Below are 23,049 nucleotides of genomic sequence, written 5' to 3'. Positions count from 1 at the left end.
TTTTAATTCTCCAATCAAATCATTGGCTTTAAAAAAAAGTTTCAAAAAAAAATTGCAATAAAGTTAGCAATAAAGAAATAATAATAAGATTATGGCATATATTCCATGTTTGTTGTCTAATATTAGGCAGAAACACAAGAGGAAATACATAAATTTTAACCCAAAGAGAAAGAATCAGGTGCTTATGATTTATAATAACACATTTTATGTAATTTATAACATGTCAAATAAATCTTTTTAGTACTTTTTTTTAACAAAAATTTTGTGGCTTCTCAACTTGTCAGGAGTTCATCATAAATTACCACGAAACAATACTTTATTTCACCAAAAATCTTCAAGTAAAAACCTTAGATTTTTTTTTTTTTTTTTGTCCAGCTCTCTGCCTCTTTTCTGGGCCTGAAGGGGTTAGGGCAGCTGCCAGCAAGGCCACCTTTTGTTTCATTCTCTGTTTCTGGTCTCTATAATTGAAGATGTTAAAGGCTACCAGAATTTGTCTTTGTGGTCTCCGCTCGGCATTTATTCTGGCTGAAATTCTCTCAAGGGATATTGCCATTACCTGGGCTCCTGGGGCACCCTCACCAAAACAGTACCCTGACGGGTATGAGGCTGGGAGGCCATACCTGATGGAGTCGGATCCACACTGTCTATTCTTTCTCTATCAGCCCCTGGTGGAGGGGCCAGGTTAAAATCCAGCTAACCCACCACAGTAGGACATCTTGTTGTCTCTCCACAGTCCGACCCCTTGGCTTCTGTCACACCTCACCTGTTTCAGGGAGGGGGAGCCTAAGCAGTGGCTGGAGCCCATCCTTCTAAAACGGGGCCCTCTGGTTTCGGCTTTCCCTGGAAAAGAAGCTGGTTAGAGGGGTTTAAAGTTTGGTAAAGACACATAAAAGCTTGGGATACAGGGGACTTCAACTCATTTTTTGTCTTTTGCAAAATAAGTCAAGCTGAAAAATCACACTAAAAATCAAGGAGCCATACTGTGGCTGATGTTCCTCATTTTTTTTTAACTGATATTGACGCCGAACTTTATTGTATAACAACATTATTATTATTATTTTAATCATGGGTTCACAACTCTATCATTTTCCAGTTTGCTAGTATGCACCCCAGGAGGGACTCAGCAGGGATTGATGAGTCTCCCAGCCATGCTGGGTACCGTTTTCAAATGTTTAGTAGTTATTAACGGGCTGATTCTTTCCTTTTGAACCTGATGATGGCCAACTGCACTGTCTACCTGAAGTCTACTACTTTTTTAATTAGGCTTAATTCAGCCATATACCCCTCTTCTCACTTCGACGCTATTCTAAGACACCTTGGGCATGGTAGACTCTTGATGACCCACGGGACAGACTGCCACAATTAAAGGACTGGGACCAAAAATATTCATGAATCTGACAACAGATTTTGTTCAAATGAGAATTAGCACATTGATGAAGATGACACAAGATCTCTTCAGTTTCACACAGGCAATTTTACTGGTATGCACACAGATCACACACATACACACTCAGCTACTTGGCCAGCCTCACACTCACTCAAAGCAATCTCAAACCCTAGGATGACAGAGGTAATCTTGCCAGCCACAAGCTTACTCACACATCTAAAAACCAAAAGCAAGACTCTAGGGTCACCAAGAGTCCCTTATGCGAACCTACTTACAAGGTCAGTAATCTGAAGCAGCACTTGCTTCGGAAACCAAGAGTCTAACCCAACCCCTGTCCCTACCACCACCACCACTCCCCTGGGGCTTACTCAGTCTGCCCTGGCCCTAAACACAACACGACAGGAACCTCGGACTTGCCCCAGGGGTTTTTCCCACAGCCCGTCTTGTTCCCTGCTTACCTTGGTTCTGTGTGGTTAGGGACCAGAGGTGAAGTGATGAAAATAAGGACCAGGCAATATTTCCTTTACTCAGTGGGGAAAAAGCCTCCAGTGGCCACTTAAGGGTTAATTGGCTGGTCGAGCCCCCACCCAGGGCCTCCTCCCCTCAAGAAGCAAAGAGCCCCACACTGGGCACCAGAATTTGTTGCTGCAAATCGAGAATTCAAGTCGCCAGCCAGCCGCAAAGCCAATGCTGAGTCAGGAGGAGGTAAGCAGCAAGGGAGTTTTATTGAACTTCAGTATCCAAGAGACAGAGGGGGTAAAACTCCTCCCAAATTCTAACTCTAAAGGGCTAACTGGATGGTTTTACAGGGGGAAGGTCAGGGTTTAGAGATTTCTAGGAATTCTGACTTTTCTTTGAGGTGGACATGTCTAAGTATCTTCATGTCATCTTGGAGTCTTGCCAGTCTCTTCACGCCATCCTGGTTTCAGTCACAAGATTGATCTGAGTTTTGTTCAGCTACTTTGATCCTGTGTGTCTTGCACCCTGGGAGAGGAACATAGTTTAATCAGTGAGAAAAAACTGATTACCTATTTTTCTTCAAAGTGAACAATAGTTGGACAGATTTCAGAGCAAGTACTACATTTCCAAAATTAGTTTATATAGTTATACTAAAACATCAGAAAATATATTCTCTCTACTTCAATACTAGAACAGTAATGAAAATGTACTTTCTCTACTTCACTATGTTCCAACCCTAGGCAGGGACCCAGCTCCCTGGTAGCCGGGTTAAGAGTAGGGAGGGACTGACGGGGCCTCACACATGCTGTGGCCAGGAGGGGCCCAGGGTGGTGGGAGCAGGGAGACCTTGAAAGGTGAGAGCTGAGTTGGAATCAACTCTACAGCAATGAGTTTGGTTTTTTGGGGTTTTTAATTCAAATGTTGGATAAGTTGCACATCAGTGCAACTATAAGCATAATCAAGAAAGCATACTTTTCAACCTTAATCCATGTTGTAGCCTGTATCAAGACTTCATTCCACTTGATGGCTGAATAATATTCCACTCTATGGATATACTGCACTTACTTATCTGTTCATATATTAATTAGAACTTGGTTTGTTTCTGTTTAATAGGAAAAATAACAAACAACTAACTTTGATTTTAAGGCTTTTCTTATCTATGAAATTAAGTACTAACCCTGAAAAGCCTGATTCAAACTGCAAAAGACTGGCAGGAGCTGCTCTAAAGCAAAGTAAGTCTGCCTACTAGAAAAGCATAGTTGTTCAAATCTCAAAAAAGCTTTATGCTGCAGGTGGGTAGAAGGCCAAATTACTAGCAGCCAGGCCAGAAGTAAACTGCTATCAGTGGATCTCAGTAAAGGAGGAGGGGAGGGCTTAATCACTCACATTAAAACTGGCCAACACTGATCTTCTATGTGTCTCCCTCCCCTTTATAACCTCATTATAGCTAGCTTGAGCCATTTGCTTTTTCTAAAATCAAAATGGTCTCCCTGTATGCATATAAAATAACTGCTCAGAATCAACCATCTGTTCAAATTTTGGTGAATTTTGATTATTTTTAACAGTTTGGTATTGGAAGCAAAACAGAGAAAATCACTGAGTGCCCCATTTTGTGGTGAGAGATCAAACACATGATACCAAACATGGACCCCCTGCACCCAATTGTTCCCTCCCCATGGCTGGGAAACTTGGTAGAAATTTCCTGGGTTTTAGTTCCACTCCTTTTGTGTTGGCCTCTCTGAGTTTATAGACATCCTCTTCTTTCGTAAGTTACCCTTTTGTGTTGTGTTTTGAATTGCAGCTCTTTTTCTTTCCACTTTAGAGAATTTGTGTTTGTTACTCCAGGGTTTGTAAGGAGTTTTCTCATTTGCATTATTTGAATACGGGTAGTCAAAACCAGGATGTGCAACCATATCCCCCAAGGGTTAAGTGAAGCTATCTGTAATCACTGTACTATTTGTAATCAGTAAGCAATCAGAGTGTAATTAATATAATATTCATTGATTTTCCTGTAATTGCCCTTCCTATGCCTCTTTTTACCCCAAAGAATACTTGTATAAGGAAACTGCCCTGGAACCACATGGCTCCATTTTCAATGGGCTGTGTAGTTACCGCGTTGCAATTGTTTTAAACCCTTAATAAGCCTCTCTGTTTGTTCTGACATTAAGCCAAATACCAGCGCCCCCCACCTTTTTTTTTTTTTTTCCAGTTTTCATTATTACTGCCTTTTTTTCCAGTAGTATCTTTATAAATCCAATCTTTGGGGGTTGGAAACATTACATAAAAACTTACAGATGTTTTAATACATACATAGAGAAAAAAATACACAAATCATAAAAATTTACTTCAACAATGAAGAAGAGTTAGACAATCTTGACATTTTGTCACCTGTGGTAATAACTACACTGCAGAATGTTGTGGATCATCTGGATTATCCTTGGGAATGGAGAAGGTATTTGCAGTCAGAAAATTAGCAATAGTTATCTGTATGGTAATTTTTTTTTTCTTGTATAGATTCTGCAGTAATATCTCACTGCTTCCCAAATCTGCCTATTGCCTTCTGCAAAGCGATCAGCATTTGGGTCCACGATTTCAAGCAACTGAAGCCCCAGATTTAGTTCAGAAAAAAGTCATCTAATCCTTTTGCTGTAAAAATTTTGATTTTTCTTTCCTCTTCCTCATTATTTCTTTCTCCTTCAAGATCCACTGAGTCCTGTCAATTTCCCTCCTTTGACACCTATGAGCTGTTCCACCTCAGGATATCAAGTTCTAAACTGAGCATCTTGCCATATGGATGATTTTGCCACCATTCTCTTCTATCATGTTATGCTGATCAAATGCTTTAAGTGTGTTCACATTAACTCAGCCATTTTTTCCATATCCCCTGCATGTGTTTTTCTGTAACTTCCAGGAAGATGCAATGTTCTGGAGACATAGAAAAATATTATAATTCTTCCAGAAATCGCACGTTACTGTACCTCCATCTGTTGCAGCTATTGCCTCAGCAAACATAATCTGTAGGTAGTATGCCTTGAAGTTGGAGATTGCACCTTGATCTATGGGCTGCATCACAGCTGACATACTGCAAAGTAGCTACAACATTTTCCCATCTTGATACAGATCACCTACATAAGGTGCATGTTTTGACAGCATTATCAGGTAGCAGCAGAATCTTGAAAGGAATGCTCTTTTCCAGGCAGAGGGCACACACTTCTAGGATGAAATAACTTAAAAACCAGTCTTTGAATAACACAATCATCATCCAGGCCTTATAGTTATTTCTATAGTAGACCAGCAGCTTATTTTTGTTAATGTTTGTGAATGGTCAGAGGTTTTTGGAATGGTAATAAACAAGAAAAGGTTTTTATTTAAATCTAGTAGCATTTTCTCCAAGAAGTAACATGATTCTGTCTTTAAAAGCTTTGAAATCAGGCATCAATACTGCATCTTTGTGAATATAGGCCCATTCTTACATCCTTGTCATGTGTTGTTAAAGCTGAACGCTGCCCAACTTCTTATCCATCAAGACTCTCGACACTGACTTCATAGACCAAGTTGTTATTTTGAACAGTAAATCATAACACTGAACATCTGCAAATTATTTGCTGCGACACTGCATGTACATATTACTAATGATAAGATGAAAAAAAGAAGTAAAAAAAACCCAAAAAACTACACAGTGGTTTGGTTCATTTCAACTTGAACATGTATTAAGTCAGGAAGTACCAGTACATTTTCATATTAGGAAATGTGAGTCCTTCTACTTCGTTCTTTTGGAATATTATTTTGGCTAGGTAGGGAACCTGTAATTACATATGAATTTGAGAATTGGCTCTTTGATTTCTGACAAAAAAAAAAAAAAAAAAACAGGCTGTTAGATTGCACTGAATCTGTAAATTGCTTTGGGTAGTACTGATATCTTAACAATATAAAATCTTCAACCCATAAGCAAGGATGTCTTCTTTAATATCAGTTTCTTTCAGCAGTGTCTTAACAGTTTCAGTCTACAAGTCTTCCCTCCCTGGTTAAATTCCTAGGTATTTTATTTTTTTAGATGCTATTGTAAATGGACCTTTTTATTTTTCTAATTTCGTTTTCAGATGGTTCACTACAGACACATAAACCACAATGAATTTTTTGTGTTGATCTTTACCTTGCAACTTTACTAAATTTGTTTGTTAGGTCTAGTAGCTTTCTTGAGGAATCTTTGGAAATGATGATTGTATCATGATCATTTAAATCTTTTTTTTTAATTTGGATGGCTTTTATAACTTTCTTTTTTGTGTCTAATTAGTCTGCTTAGAATATCCAGTATTACACTGAATAACAGTTGGGAAAGTGGGGAGAATTTTGTTGAGAATTTTTGCATTTATATTCATCATGCATAGTTTTCTGGCTTGATTTCACAATAATGCAAGTTCCACAGGCTTAGTTAGGAAGTGTTCCCTTCTTTTCTATTTTTTTGAAGAATTTGAGAATCCCTCGAGTTAATTCTTCTTCTTTGATAGAATTCATCAGCAGTCACCTGCTCTGGGACTTTTATTGTTAGGAGGTTTTTGACTACTGATGTGATTTTTTCACTTCTAAGTCTGATATTTTTTCTTCAGTTTATGTACCTTGTTTTTCTAAGAAATTGTTCTTAGATTTGATAATCCATTTTACCTGGATTACCAAACTAGCAATTTTTTTTTCTGTATTTCTTAAACCTTTTTTCTTTCTGTAGGGGTGGGGGTAAATTCCACTTTCATTTATGATTTCAGTTGCTCGAACCTTTCTTATTAGTCTACCTAAAGGTTTGTTAATTTTACTGATCTTTTCTAAGAACAAACTTTCTTTTTTTATTCTGTTGTTTTTCGATTCTGTATTTCTCTCTACTCATTTTTATTATTTCCTTCCTTCTTCAAACCATAGGCTTTTTCTTTATCTAGTTCTTCAAATTGCGAAGTTAGGTTATTGATTTGAAATCTTTTTTATTCTAAACATTTATACCTATAAATTTCCCTCTGAGCACTGCCTTCACTTCATCCTATGAGTTTTGGTATGCTGTGTTTTCAGTTTTATTCATCTCCAAATATTTTCTAATTTCCTGTGATTTCGTCTTTTAACCATTGGTTGTTTGAGAGTGTGTTGCTTAATTTCCACACATTTTTCAAAAGTTCAAGTTTTTTTTTTTTTTTAGTTTCATTACACTGTGGCTGGAGAAGATGCTTTGTATAATTTTAATGTTTTTAAATTTATTCAGACTTATTTTGTACATTAAAATACGGTATGCACTGGAGATTAGTCTCCAACTATTATCGTAGAACTGTTTCTCTTTTCATCTGCTGCTGTCTGCTTTACATATTTGTGTATTGTACGCTACGTGCACATATATTTATAATCGTTATGTCTTCTTGGTGAACTGACCCTTGTATCATTACATAATATCTTTCTCTGTCTCTTACAATAGATTTTGACTTAACATCAATTCTCTTCAATACTAATATAGCCATTCCAGCTCTTTTGGTTACTATTTGCATGGAACATTTTTTTTCTCCCATTCTTTTATTTCCAGCCTACCTGTGTCTTCAGATCTAAAGCATGTCTCCTGTAGACAGAATACAGGAGGACCAAGTTTTCTTCTCCATTTGTTTAACTTGGCCTTAATTTACTTCTTCCAATTTACTATTTGTTTTCTGCTTGTTTTACCTTTTTTTTTTTTTTGATACCGGTTTCCTCTAATACTGCCTTCTTTTGTGTTTATTTTTCTGTAGTGGAGTTCTTGTTTCCTTTTGTGTATACTCTTTAGGTATCTTTGTTTGGCTTGTTCCATTTTGGTTACCACAGGGATTACATTTGACATCCAAAATTTATAATAACTTAGTTTAAATTGATCCCAACTTTAACGACATAATGAAACTCTGTCCTTATACCATTCTGTTTCTACTCTCCCCCATACATTTTATGTTCTTACTGCAAATTTCTTTATATCGTGTTGCCAATAAATAAATTTATAATTGCATTTTATGGGTCTTTTAAGTCACGTAGGATAAACAAGCAGTTCATAAATATCATAAAACTAGTTTTTGTATTTGCCTACGAAATCATTTACTGAAGATTTTTTTACCTCATTCAGCTTTGAGCTTTTGTCTAATGCCCTTTCATTTCAACCTTAAAAGCCCCCTTTAATTTTCTTTGTAGGGCAAATCTCATGATAACAAGCTCCATCAGCTTTCATTTTTCTGGGAATATCTTGATTTTGCCCTCATTTTTGAAAAAGAGTTTTGTCACATACAGAATTCTTGATTTACAGATTCTTTCAGCACTCTAAATAAGTCATCCTACTGCCTTCTAGCCTCCACAGTTTGTAAGGACAGACTGACATTTAGTCTTACTGAAATACCCATGTGTTTCACGATTTGCTTTTCTCTTGTTCTCTCAAGATTTTCTCTTTTAGTTTTTGAGAGTTTGATTGTAATTTGTCTCAGTGTTATCTCTTTGAAATTACCGTACCTGGAATGTGTTGAGCTTCTTGGATGTGTAGGTTCATGTCTCTCATCAAATTTAGGGAGTGTGGCCCTTATTTCTTAAATATTTTCTGTTCCCTTCTCTGTCCTCTTTCTGGGACTCCCAAATACATATGTCGATCCACTTGATAGGGTCCCAAAAGTCTTAAAGGCTCTCTTCACTCTCCCTTATTCTTTCCTTTTGCTCCTCAGACTTAACAATTCCAATTCTTGTTTTTTCAAATTTGCTGGTTATTTCTTCTGCCAGCTCAATTCTGCTGTTCAACACTTCCAGCAAATTATTTTACGTCGAAATTTTACTTTTCAGCATTTGGTTCCTTTTATACTTTCTCTTTACTGATATTTTCATTTTTTATGCATTATTTTCTTAATTTCCTTTACTTTTTGTCCCTGTTTTTTGAAACTCATTGAGTATATATAATACAGTAATTTTAAATTCTTTATCTAATATGTCCAGTAAGTGGGCTTTCCTCTGGACAGTTTGTCACTTTACTTTGATCTTTTGCATGGACTGGCCTTTTTTATTCCTTTGTATGACTCATTTTTTGCTGAAACTAGGATATTTGAATATTACAATGTGTAACTCTGGAAATCAGATTTTTCCAATTTCCCAGCATTTTGCAGTTTAAAAAAAGTAATTGCTGAAGGCTGTAGTTGTGTTTTATTTAATGGCTGCTCCTATTTTTGCAAAAGATTGCTTTTCTTGACATGTATGGACATTAAAATCTCTGGTTCTTAGCTGCGTTCAGCCAGTTATTTATTTTGTTGTTACTGTTGCTGAGAATACACACAGCAAAACAAACACCAATTCAGCAGTTTCTACATATGCAATTCAGTGACAATGAATAATTCTTCAAATTGTGTAACCATTCTCACCCTCCTTTTCTGAGTTGTTCTTCCCTCGTTAACATAAACTCATTGTCCCCTAAGGCTCCTATCTAATCTTTTGAGTTACTGCTGGCAATTTGATCAAATACAGATAGTTCTCAAAAGAGCATAATACTCAAGACATATTTTACTACTTAAGCTAATCTATTTCTTGGTTTTAAGAAGACTTTAGGGGAAATTTTTGGTTTAAGGTTTAAAGACTATCTCATGGCAATAGTTTTGGGGGTTCACCTGCAAGTCTGGAATGTATGAGATTTTGCAATTCTGTTCTGCATTTCCCCGCTTTTGATCTGGATTATTCTTAGAATCTTTGTTCAAAATGTTCAGTAATGGTAGCTGGGCACCATCCACCAGTCACTGTTTGACAGAGGTTTCCTTGAATGCTGGGGGGGGGGGGGGGGAACCGTCTCCCAGTTTTTGCAAAATTGACCTCCTTCAGCAATTAGCCTGAACTGCACTGATCCTAGGGATCAGCCCAAGGCATAAACATGGGGTTTTCTTGGGTATTTTCTGAGCATGTGTTTTGCCCATGACACCCATGTATGTTTCTCAAATCCTCCGTATGCACAGCGCTTTCAAAAGCCTTAATTAAAAAAAAAAAATCTTTCCCAGGTTTCTCCTTTCAGTCTTTGGATGCCTACTGTATGCTTTTATGACACTCTCTAAACCTTAGCCAGCTACAGGCAACCACAACCTTAAGTTGTTGCCCACTGCTCCTCAATCCTGTGTGAGCTCAAAGACACGCTAAACTGAGATTAGTGCATTGCTTCAGTGGTGTGAGGGTGAGGGCTGCACCAGGTGACACTTTCAGAGGGGCAACATCAAAATGTCTGTAAATTTTTTGTGCAGTGTTTCAGCAGAAATTTACTTTTTATGAAAACATCCCTGTAGTTAGTTATAACAACAAATTTTTTTCCATAAGCTCAGCTTACATGTATCAATATACCTACAAGGATAGATGTCTGTGCTAATTTACTTTTTGACCCTTCTAATGTGCTCTGTTCAGAGCTGTAATTATTACCCTATTACAACGATGGTTGGAGTAGAGTAGTTTCGTCTTCATGTGCTATAAGCACATGCTTTTTTTTTCATTGCTGCTGGAGTTTTTATAGTCACTGGTTTTGTCATATTTCCTGGTATTTTAGCTACAATATTGTGGTAATTACCAGAGAAGGGATGACACCAACATTAGTGATGCGTCTGCTTTGCTTTACTTCTTCAGGAAGTCCCCAGACAGGTTAGAACAAAAACCCAAACCAAACCCATTGCCACAAAGTAGATTCCGACTCATAGTGACCTTATAACACAAAATAGAACTGCCCCCATGGAGTTTCCAAGGAGTGCCTGGTGGATTCGAACTGCTGACTTTCTGGCTAGCAGCTGTAGGTCTTAACCACTATGCCACCAGGGTTTCCAGTTAGAAGAAATGAACAGTAACTGTAAATAAAGTCTCCCCTCTCTGTCCAGCCTCCCTCTTTGGGAATGTGATTTGCTATCTTTTTATGAAGATCACACTGAGCTGCAGAAGTGAGAGCCAGATGAGAAGTAAAGCTTTCCTATTGTTTGGTGTTGTTAGTTGCCCTCATGTGTTCAGAGTGGAAATAACTGTTCTACAGGATTTTCAAGGCAATGGCTTTTTGGAGAAAGATCACCAGGGCTGTCTTCTGCTGTGCCTCAGGGTGGGTTTGAATTGCCAACCTTTCACCTAGTTGTCAAGCACTTAACTATACACACTACCCAGAAATTCCTCCCTATGGTTCAAAGGTTACCTTTTCTTGGTTTAGCATTTGCTTATCTGGTTTTCTTGATTTAGTATTGATTTGCTGTCACCCCTTAACTGGTTTCCAGGATTCTGACAAGGTTGGTTCTTTTAATTTCTGCTCGTTGTGTGTATGTGGTAGGAGGTCGTAAGAGCAGGGAATTATTCATCTTGTCATCCTGCTTCACAGTCCCCTTTTAAGTTAGTTTTGTCCTTCTAATAATCTGTCAAATTCATCTGTTACCTGAGTTTTGCCACCATTTACTCTATTCTCTTCATACATGTAAGACTGGCAGTAACGTCCTCTCTTTCATCCCTAACTTTAATAACTAGCCCACTTTTTTTTTTCTGATCAGTTTAAATAACGATTTGTCAGTCTGTTGATCTTTCAAAGAAACAATGGTTTTATTAATATTCTCTGATGTTTGTCTATTCTCTAGCTCATTAATTTCTTCTGATTGTTCTGGGCTGTTTGCTCTTTTTCTAACATCTTAAGATGTAAGCTTAGGTTATTGAATTGAGACCTATTTTTTCTTTCTTCATTTTTAATGTAGACATTTATAGGTATAAAATTCCTTCTATACACTGTTTTAGCTGCACCCCAAGAATTCTGGTATATTGTGGTACCATTTTGTATCTCAGTTTCAATGTATAGGAGTGCCTATTTGCTGGTCACCTCAAGGAATATGCTGCCCTATTTAACTTAACGCTAATTTTATAAGCAAATGTTATCGAATGACAGAATTCTGCAAGACCTTCAGTATCTCCCACCTAAATTTAGAGACCATCTGAAGAACAGATTTGATAAATGGAACACCAGTGACCAAAGACCAGACGAGTTGTGGAATGACATAAAGGACATCAAACATGAAGCAAAAGGTCACTGAAAACACAGAAAGACCAAGAATGATGTCAGAGGAGACTGTGAAACTTGCTCTTGAGCGTCAAGCAGCTAAACCAAAAGGAAGAATTGATGCAGTGAAAGAACTGAACAGAAGATTTCAAAGGACATCTCAAGAAGTAAAGTTTTATAATGGCATCTGCAAAGAACTGGAGATGGAAAACCAAAAGGGAAGAACATGCTTGGCATTTCTCAAGCTGAAAGAACGAAGAAAAAATTGAAGCTTCAAGTTGCAATAGTGAAGGGTTCTACGGAGAAAATATTAAATGACACAGGAAGCATCAAAAGAAGAGATAGAAGGAATACACAGAGTCATTATACCAAAAAGAATTAGTCAATGTTCAACCATTCCAAGAAGTGGTATATGATCAGGAACCAATGGTACTGAAGGAAGAAGTCCAAGCTGCTCTGAAGGCATTGGCGAAAAACAAGGCTAAGGAATTGTTGCAATATCAATTGAGATGTCTCAACAAACAGATGCAGCACTGGAGGTGCTCACTCGTCTATGCCAAGAAATATGGAAGACAGCTTCCCGGCCAACTGACTGGAAGAGATCCATATTTATGCCTATTCCCAAGAAAGGTGATCCACCTGAATGTGGAAATTACAGGACAATATCATTAATATCACACACAAGCAAAATTTTGCTGAAGATCATTCAAAAAATGGCTGCAGCAGTATATTGACAGGCAACTGCCAGAAATTCAGGCCGGTTTCAGAAGAGGACTTGGAATCAGGGATATTATTGCTGTTGTCAGATGGTTCCTGGCTGAAAGCAAAGAATACCAAAAGGATGTTAACCTGTGTTTTATTGACTATGCAAGGCATTTGACTGTGTGTATCATAACAAACTATGGATAACATTGCGAAGAATAGGAAGTCCAGAACGCTTAATTGTGCTCATGAGGAACCTGTACATAAATGAAGAGGCAGTTGTTCGGACAGAACAGGGGATACTGATTGGTTTAATATCAGGAAAGTTGTGCCTCAGGGTTGTATTCTTTCACCATACCTATTTAATCTGTATGCTGAGCAAATAATATGAGAGGCTGGACTATATGAAGAAGAATGGAGCATCAGGATTGGAGAAAGATTCGCTAACAACCTGCGTTATGCAGATGAAACAACCTTGCTTGCTGAAAGTGAAGAGGACTTGAAGCACTTACTAATGAAGATCAAAGACCACCGCCTTCAGTATGGAATGCACCTCGACATAAAGAAGACAAAAATCCTCACAACTGGACCAATGAGCAACATCATGACAAACAGAGTAAAGACTGAAGTTGTCAAGGATTTCATTTTACTTGGATCTGCAATCAACAGCCATGGAAGCAGCAGTCAAGAAATTAAAAGACGCGTTGCACTGGGTAAACCTGCTCCAAAGGACCTATTCAAACTTTTGAAGCACAAAGATGTCACCCTGAAGACTAAGGTGCGCCTGACCCAAACCATGGTATTTTCAATCGCATCACTTGCATGCGAAAGCTGGACAATGAATAAGGAAGACCGAAAAAGAGTTGTCACCTTTGAACTGTGGTGTTGGCGAAGAATACTGAATGTACCATGGACTGCCAAAAGAACGAACAAATCTGTTTTGGAAGAAGTGCAGTCAGAATGCTCTTTAGAGGCAAGGATGGCGAGACTGCGTCTTACATACTTTGGACATGTTGTCAGGAGGGTTCAGTCCCTGGAGAAGGACATCATGCTTGGCAGAGTACAGGGTCAGTGGAAAGGAGGAAGATCCTCAAGGAGGTGGACTGACACAGTGGCTGCAACAATGAGCTGCAGCATAACGACGACTGTAACGATGGCTCAGGACCGGGCACTGTTTCATTCTGTAATGCATAGGGTCGCTATGAGCCGGAACTGACTCGACGGCACCTAACAACAATTTATTACTTTCAGAGTACAAGGTATTTTTGCTTTCTCCATTTTTCCTCAATTAAGTTAGCTAGCATTTTTCAACCTCATTAACTTCTGTCTTTTTCTCTATTTTCTTTTAAAACAATTTTTGTGACACATACAGATTACAAAACATGTACTGCTGCAACCATTTTCACATGTATAACTCAGTGGCAGTTCACATTTACCATATTGTACTACCACCCCACTATCCATTTTCAATTTTTTTTTTTTGTTTACCCTGCAAAGAAAGTCGGTGACCCTTCAGATATAGCTCTGCCCCTCTGCCAGACCCTGGCAGTCACTAATCTACTTCCCATCTGTATGTACTTGCCTGTTCTAGACATTCCATATAAGTGAGACAATACAGTATTTGTTATTTTGAATCTGACTTCTTTCACCTAGCATGTTTACAAGATTCATGCATACTCTAGCATATATCAGTATTTTATTTCTTTTCATGGCTGGATAATATTTCATTGTATATATAGCCCACATTTTATATATTCATTCATCAGTTGATAGATATGAGTTGTTTCCACTTTTTGGCTATTATGAATAATGCTGCAATGAACGCTGCAGTACAAGCTATCTGTTTGAGTCCCTGTTTTCAAGTCTTTTTGGTATATACCTAGGAGTGAACTTCCTGGTTATACAGAAATTCTATGTTTAAATTTAGAGGAACTGCCAAACAATTTTCCTCACTGGCTGCACCATCTTACAATCCCACCAGCAATAGATAAGGGTTCTAGTTTCTCTACATTCTCACTAACACTTTTTATGTTTTTCTGGTAACAGCCATTCAAGTGGCTGCGAGGTGGTATTTCATTTAGTTTGAATTTGCAATAATCTGATGATTCATGACACTGAACATATTCTGATGTGCTTATTGGCAATATGTACATTTTCTTTGGAAAAATATCTACTCAAGTCTTTTGCCCAGTTTTTTTTTTCTTTTTATTGTGATTTAAGTTAAAGTTTACAGTTCAAGTTATTTTCTTACAAAAATTTATACACACATTATGTGACCCTAGTTGCTTTCCCTATAATGTGACAGCACACTCCTCCTTTCCACCCTGGATTTCTGTTGTCTATTCAAGCAGCTTCTATCCATTTTTGCCTTCTCATCTTGTCTCTGGATAGGAGCTGTCCATTTAGTCTCATGTATGTATCTATTTGAGCTAAGCACCACTCTCTTCACGATTATGATTTTATGTCTGATAGTGCAGTCGGATCTTTGTCTGAAGAGGTGGCTCTGGGAATACTTTCAGTTCTGGGCTAACAGAGTGTTCATGGGCCGTATCTTCCAGAATCTCTCCAGCCTCAGTCAGATCATTAAATCTGGATTTGAGTTCTACACCCTACTCTTCTCCTGCTCCATCAGGGACTCTCTGTTGTGTTCCCTATCAGGATAGTCACTGGTGGTAGCCAGGCAGCGCCTAGTTCTTCCGGTCTCAGGCTGATGGAGTCTCTGGTTTATGTGGCCCTTCCTGTCTCTTGGGCTCATCTTTGTCATATATCTATGGTATTCCTCATTCTCCTTTGTTCCAGGTGGTTGAGACTAATCAATGCATCTTAGATGGCAGCTTGCTAGTAGCGTTTAAGACCCTTACTTTTAGCTTATGGTCCAGTTATGCTGACTATTGTGTGTTATGTATCATGTGTTGTCCTTCCCTTCACCTAAGATATATCTTATCTATCATCTAGTTAATGAATACCCCCTCTCTCCTGCCCCACCTTCATAACCATCAAAGGGTGTTTTCTTCTGTGTTTAAACCATTTCTTGATTTCTTATAACAGTGGTCTCATACATTTGTCTTTTTGCGAGAAATTCCCCAGCATAATGCCTTCCAGATTTATCCATGTTATGACATGTTTCACAGATTTATCATTGTTATCATTGTGTAGTATTCCATCATGTGGATATTCCATAACTTGTTTATCCATTTATCTGTTGATGGGCACCTAGGTTGTTTCCATCTTTTTGCTATTGTGGACAGTGCTGAAATGAACATGGGTATGCATGTATCTGTTTATGTCAAGGCTCTTTTTTCTCTAGGATATATTGCACGGAGTGGGACTGCTGGATCGTATGGTAGTTCTACTTGTAGTTTTTTAAGGAAGCACTAAATCAACTTCCAAAGGGGTCGTACCATTTTACATTCCCACCAGCAGTATTTAATGTTCCAGTCTCTCCACAACCTCTCCAACATATTATTTTGTGTTTTTTGGATTAATGCCAGCCTTGTTGGAGTGGGACAGAATCTCACTGAAGTTTCAATTTGCATTTCTCTAATGGTTAATGATTGTGAGCATTGCCTCAGGTGTATGTTAGTTACCTGAATGTCTTCTTTTTAGTGAAGTGTCTGTTCATATCCTTTGGCCATTTTTATTGGGTTGTCTTTTTGTAGTTGAGTTTTTGCAGTATCATGTAGATTTTAGAGACCAGGTATTGATCGAAAATGTCATAGCTAAAAATTTTTTCCCAGTCTGTAGGTAATCTTTACTCTTTTGGTGAAGTCTTTGGATGAGCAGAGGTGTTTGATTTTTAGGAGCTCCCGGTTATCTACTTTCTCTTCCAGTGTTTGTGCATTGTTAGTAATGTTTTGTACTGTTTATACCACATATTAGGGACACTAGCATTGTCACTATTTTTTCTTCCATGATCTGTATCATTAAAAATTTTCTATTTAGGTCTTTGATCTATTTTTAGTTTTTGAGCATGGTGTGAGGTGTGGGTCTTGTTTCATTTTTTTGCAGATGGGTATTTAGTTATGCTGGCACCATTTGTTCAAAAAAACTGTCTTTTCCCCCGTTAACGGACTTTGGGCTTTTGTCAAATATTAGCTGTTCATAGGTGAATGAAGTTTTGTCTGGACTCTCAATTCTGCTCCATTGGTCTATGTGTCTGTTTTAACAGTACCACGCTGTTTTGACTACCATGGTGGTATAACAGGTTCAAAAATCAGCTAGATTAAGGCCTCCCACTTTGTTCTTCTTTTTCAGTAATGCTTTACTTATCCGGGGCCTCTTTCCCTTCCATAGGAAGTTGGTGATTTGTTTCTCCATCTCATTAAAGAATGTCATTGGAATCTAGATTGGAATTGCATTAAATGTATAGATCGCTGGTGGATAGCTGGTGTCAAAAATGGTGGAGAAAGTTGGAGAGTCGAAGTATATCTGACCTCTACGTCATAGGAATCAGCTTTGTAATTATGGTGATTCTTATCCCTCTCTTAAATGTAAACAGGCTCAGATGCTAACAGGTTATAGTACAAACTCATAAGTTTTATTTGCAAATGAGGAATTGAGGAATGTCTTGTCTAGACGTCAGACAAGACCAGCCCCAGAGGGTGGTACAAATCGTATAGGTTTTTATGGGGCACAGATACATAGGGTCAAGGAAGCTATACTGGCCAAATTTTGGATTGGCTGGTAAGCATTATGTTTCTTTGAAATTAAGGGGAAAGTTGGAACTGGGTTAAACTGAGCAGGCAAGTACTGATTGCCTAAGCTTAGGTTTTCATCTCCTGAAGAGTCAACTAGACTGTTAGGTTTCACCTCCTGGGTAGGTTGGGCATTTACAGGAAATAGAAACTAGCTCAGTTCTCGTTTGCTGATGTGGGGCATAGCATAAGTGATTCTATCTTGGGCCTCATATAGTCAGGTTAACAACCCCTCCCCTTTGATCATACTTCCAGTTTACTGAAAGGTGTTATCGAAATTTAAGTAAGTCGTTACCATCAGTCACTGTATGGTCATTCAGGCAAAGTATTCTACAGACTATTTACAGGTCACAACGTCAGGTTCATACTCTTGAAGGCCAACCTCTGATTCATTTTTCCGTTCCAGTCTTAACGAGATTATCTGGAAATGTGTTAGTAGCATTTAAGACTCAGGACCCAGTGCACCAGGGAGACTTTAACTACAAGAAGAACAAGGCTCGCTGGAGTGCGCTTCAAAGCCAAGGTCCTCATGACCCTAACCAGCTAAAATCTAACCAATAAAACAAACAAAAAAACCTGAGCTAGATTTTATTTGTTTAACGCAATGATTCGTTTTTCTATTTTATGATCGAGCCTTGACCTCCCCAGAAGTGTTAGTTCAAGTAAAACAAGTGATACTAATGCCCAGAGAGACCCCCCTTGGGAGACTAAAAGGAAATCCAGTGTTAGTCTAACCGAATGTCAAAACATCAGTAATATTCCCCACATGAACTCTGAAACATCATAGCTCAAATTTCAGATCCTTTTTTATTTATGGCCTTTACAGCTTTTCTAAGTTTATCAAACTTAGAAAATTTCTAATTCAAGGTTTACAATATCTAAAACTACTGGATGTCTAGTTATTTCCCTTTTAATGAAAGAATCAGCTATTTCAGTAATTAAGGGTATTACACCAACTATAGCTACAGGCCTCCTGGTGCAACGCTTAAGCACTTAGCTACTAACTGAAACACTGATGGTTTGAACCACAGTGGCTCCTTGGGTGAAAAGACATGGCGATCTACTCATGTAAAGATTACAGCCAAGAAAACCCTATGGAACAGTTCTACTTTATCATATAGGGTTGTTATCAATCAAAATCAACTTGACCAGCACACGACAATAACATAGAGTATCCTGTAAGTGTTTCTATGGTAAGAATTCTTCTTTTGATAATTTCTGATTTAATCTTTTTAGAATTTACCCCCTAGTTAGCAATTTTTATGCTCCTTTCACATTTCTCATTTTACCTTTGGTTAATGGATTATGTACAGATATATAAGAATAACAGGACAAGGACCAGTCCAACCTGCAGGTAGAAAGCAAAACCATTAGTTGTAGTTTATACAAATTCGTACAATAGCTCAAAGACAACAGGATCAGAATCTGATAGCATACAAGGGCTTGACATAAAACTCTATTCAAACAGAATGTCTCTCTACAATCATCCTCTTCTTAATCAAAAGACATTACCTAAAAATAAGACAGCAAAATTATAATTTATCATATGGGCCTTTTAAATTTGCTTTGCTGAAGTTTTTATAAAGAATCTTAGACTATAAAGCCTCTTGAGGCTAGGAAGTCAAGCCAAGAACTTGCCATTAGACTGTATTTGCAGTACACACAGATTTGGGTGTTTCTCTCCAGGTTAACAGGCCAATATCCTCGAAGGGCTCTGTAAACAGTAACCCCATAAAGTTAATCTTAGCTTCTTAAAAGTGTCTGGTCATATCTGATTCTCTGATCATCATTTTAAATACTGTATTTCAGTCAAAACTTGGTTATGTAGCAGAGGTTTCCAGTTATGTCTTGTTAATGAAGATGACAGACTCTTACTGAACTTATGCAAATAATTACATTGCCATAAAAATTAGAATACTAAGAGTTTTCCAATTCCAGAAGGATCAGGCAGAGAGAAATGATGTTTCATTTTTGCAAAACACACTCCACAGTTTAGAAGAGAGAGGTTTCTTATACCCAGAAAATAGAACATCAAAATATCAGTAATAATTCCCACACGAAACCCACGATTTTTTAAAAAAAATTTTTATTGTGCTTTAAGTGAAACTTTACAAACCAAGTCAGTCTCTCATACAAAAACTTATATATACCTTACTATATACTCCTAGTAACTATACACTCCTTCCCTCCATTCTCTATTTTCGTGTCCATTCAGCCAGCTTCTCACCCTCTCAGCCCATCTCCAGACAGGAGCTGCCCACATAGTCTCATGTGTCTACTTGATCCAAGGAGCTCACTCTTCACCAGTATCATTTTCTATCCCATAGTCCAGTCCAATCCCTATCTGAAGAGTTGGCTTTGGGAATGGTTCCTGTCTTGGGCTAACAGAAGATCTGGGGACCATGACCTCTGGAGTCCTTCTTGTCTCAATCAGACCATTAAGTCTGGTCTTCTTATGAGAATTTGAGGTCTGCATCCCGTTGCTTTCCTGCTCCATCAGTGGTTCTCTGTTGTGTTCCCTGTCAGGGCAGTCATCGGTTGTAGCCAGGCACCATCTAGTTCTTCTGGTCTCAGGCTGATGCAGTCTCTGGTTTATGTGGCTCTTGAAGTCTCTTGGGCTGATGATTACCTTGTGTCTTTGATGTTCTTCATTCTCCTTCGCTCCAGGTGGGTTGAGACCAATTGATGTATCTTACATGGTCGCTTGCTAGCATTTAAGGCCCCTGATGCTTCTCCAAAGTGGGATGCAGAATGTTTTCTTAATAAATTTTATTATGCCAATTGACTTAGAGGTCCCCTGAAACCATGGTCCCCAAACCCCCTCTCCTGCTACGCTGGCCTTCGAAGCATTCCGTTTATTTAGGAAACTGCTTTTAGTTTAGTACAGTTGTGCGGACCTCTCCTGTATTGTGTGTTGTCTTTCCCTTCACTGAAAATAGTTCTTATCTACTATCTAATTAGTAAAACCCCTCTTCCTCACCGCTCTCGTAGCCAACAAAGAATATTTTCTTCTCTGTTTAAACTATTTCTTGAGTTCTTATAATAGTGGTTTTATACAATATTTGTCCTTTTGCAACTGACTAATTTCACCCAGCATTATGTCTTCCAGATTCTTCCATGTTATGAAATGTTTCACGGATTCACCATCGTTCTTTAATGATGCATAGTATTGTGTGAGTATACCATTATTTATCCATTCATCTCTTGATGGGCACCTTGGTTGCTTCCATCTTTCTGCTATTGTAAACAATGCTGCAATGAACATGGGTGTTCATGTAAAGGCTCTTATTTTTCTAGGCTATATTCCAAGGAGTGGGATTGCTAGATGGTATGCTACTTCTATTTCTAGCTTTTTAAGGAAGCACCAAATCGACTTCCAAAGTGGTTGTACCATTTTACATTCTCACCAGCAGTATTTAATGTTCCAGTCTCTCCACAATCACTCCAACATTTATTATTTTGTCTTTTCTGGATTAATGCCAGCCTCGTTGGAGTGAGATGGAATCTCACTGTAGTTTTGATTTGCATTTCTTTAATGGCTTATGATCATGAGCATATTCTCCTGTATCTGTTACCTGAATGTCTTCTTTAGTGAAATGCCTGTTCATATCCGTTGCCCATTTTTTAATTGGGTTATTTGTCTTTCTGTGGATTAGTTTTTCATATCATGTAGATTTTGGAGACCAGATGCTGACAGGAAATGTCACAGCTAGAAACTTTCTCTCAGTCTGTAGGTAAGCTTTTTATTCTTTTGGTGAAGTCTCCGGATGAGCACAGGTGTTTGATTTTTAGGAGCTCCCAGTTACCTAGTTTCTCTTTTGCATTGTTAGTAACGTTTCCTATACTGTTTATGAGTCTATTAGGGCTCCAAGCATTGTCCCTATTTTTTCTTTCATGATCTTCATCATTTTAGATTTTATATTTGGGTCTTGAATCCATTTTGAGTTAGTTTTTGTTCATGGTGAAAGGCATGGGTCTTGTTTCACTTTTTTGGAGATGGATATCCAGTTATGCCAGCACAATCTGTTAAACAGACTGTCTTTCCCCCATTTAACTGACTTCGGCCTTTTGTCAAATATCAGCTATTCATATGTGGATGGATTTATGCCTGCATTCTCAATTTTGTTCCATTAATCTATGTATCTGTTGTTGTAACAGTACCAAGCTGTTTTGACTATTGTGTCCGTATAACAGGTTCTAAAATCAGGTAGAGTGAGGTTTCCCACTTTGTTCTTCTTTTTCACTAATGGTCTACTTATCCAGGGCCTCTTTCCCTTCCATATAAAGTTGGTGCTTTGTTTCTCCACCTCATTAAAAAATGTCGTTGGAATGTGGATCAGAATCGCATTGTATCTATAGATGGCTTTTGGTAGAAATGACATTTTTACAATGTTAAGTCTTCCTATTCATGAGCAAGGTAAGTTTTTCAACCTATGTAGGCCTCTTCTGGTTTCTTGCAGTAGTGTCTTCTAGTTGTCTTTATATAGGTCTTTTTTGTCTCAGGTAAGATTTATTCCTAAGCATTTTATCTTCTTGGGAGCTGCTGTAAATGATATTGACTTGGTGATTTATTCATCAATGTTTTTTGTTGGTGTAGAGGAATCTAGCTAATTTTTGTATGTTTATCTTGCATCCTGATACTCTGCTGAACTCTTCTTTTAGTTTCAGTGGTTTTCTTGAGGATTCTTTAGGGTTTTCTGTATATAAGATCATGTCATCTGCAAATAGAGATACTTCTATTTCTTTCTTACCAATCTGAATGCTCTTTCTTTATCTAGCCTAATTGCTCTGGCTAAGACCTCCATCACAACGTTGACTAAGAGTAGTGATAAAGGGCATCCTTGTCTGGTTCCCGATCTCAAGGGGAATGCTCTTAGACTCTCCATTTAGGATGATGTTGGCTGTTGGGTTTATTATGTTGAGGAATTTTCCTTCTGCTCCTACTTTCGCTGAGAGTTTTTAACACAAATTGGTGTTGAACTTTGTCAAATACCTTTCCTGCATGAATTGATAAGATCATGCGGCTCTTGTCTTCTGTTTTATTTATATATGACGGATTACATTAATTGTTTTTCTAACATTTAACCATCACTGCATACCTGGTATGAATGCCATTTGGTCATGGTAAGTTATTTTTGCGATATGCTGTTGAATTTTACTGGCTAGAATTTTGTTGAGGATTTTTGCATCTAAGTTCATGAGGGATATAGGTCTGTCGTTTTCTTTTTTTGTGGTGTCTTTACCTGGTTTTGGTATCAGGGATATGCTCGCTTCATAGAATGAGTTTGGAATTATTCTGTCCTTGTCTATGCTGTGAAACACCTTTAGTAGAAGTGGTGTTAGCTCTTCTCTGCAGGTTTGGTAGAACTCTGTAGTGAAGCTGTCCGGGCCAGGGATTTTTCTTGGTGGGAGTTTTTAAATTACCTTTTTAACCTCTTCTTTTGTTTATTTTGTTGTTCCACCTCTGTTTGTGTTAGTTTAGGTAGGTAGTGTTTCTAGAAATTCATCCATTTTTTTGTCGGTTTTCTAATTTGTTAGAGTACAATTTTTCTCAATAATCTGATACGACTCTTCTAATTTCAGTTGGCTCTGTTTTAATGTCACCCATCTCACTTCTTATTTGGGTTATTTGCTTACTCTCCTGTTTTTCTTTTGTCAAGTTTGCCCATTGGTTTACCAATTTTGTTAACTTTTTCAGAGAACCAGCTTTTGGTCTTGTTACCTCTTGGAGGTGTTTTTCTGTTCTCTATTTCATTTAATTCTGCTGTAATTTTTATGACTTGCTTTCTTCTGGTGCCTGA

At 37.9% G+C, this 23,049-nt stretch overlaps 1 long non-coding RNA gene across 1 annotated transcript in view; it reads right to left on the bottom strand.

The window, feature by feature from the left end:
* Positions 1–2,093: 2,093 nt before the first annotated feature.
* The window catches only part of LOC126069868 (uncharacterized), a 47,081-nt gene continuing 26,125 nt past the window's right edge, over positions 2,094–23,049 (bottom strand). The window contains exon 3 of the long non-coding RNA XR_007516090.1: positions 2,094–2,371. This is a non-coding gene — a long non-coding RNA (uncharacterized LOC126069868). The remainder of the gene's footprint in view (positions 2,372–23,049) is intronic.

This window comes from Elephas maximus, chromosome Y (assembly GCF_024166365.1).
Source record: "Elephas maximus indicus isolate mEleMax1 chromosome Y, mEleMax1 primary haplotype, whole genome shotgun sequence".
In the NCBI taxonomy this organism is placed as follows: domain Eukaryota; kingdom Metazoa; phylum Chordata; class Mammalia; order Proboscidea; family Elephantidae; genus Elephas; species Elephas maximus.
Note: the sequence above shows the minus strand (reverse complement) of the source record. Positions and strands in the feature narration are given on the sequence as shown.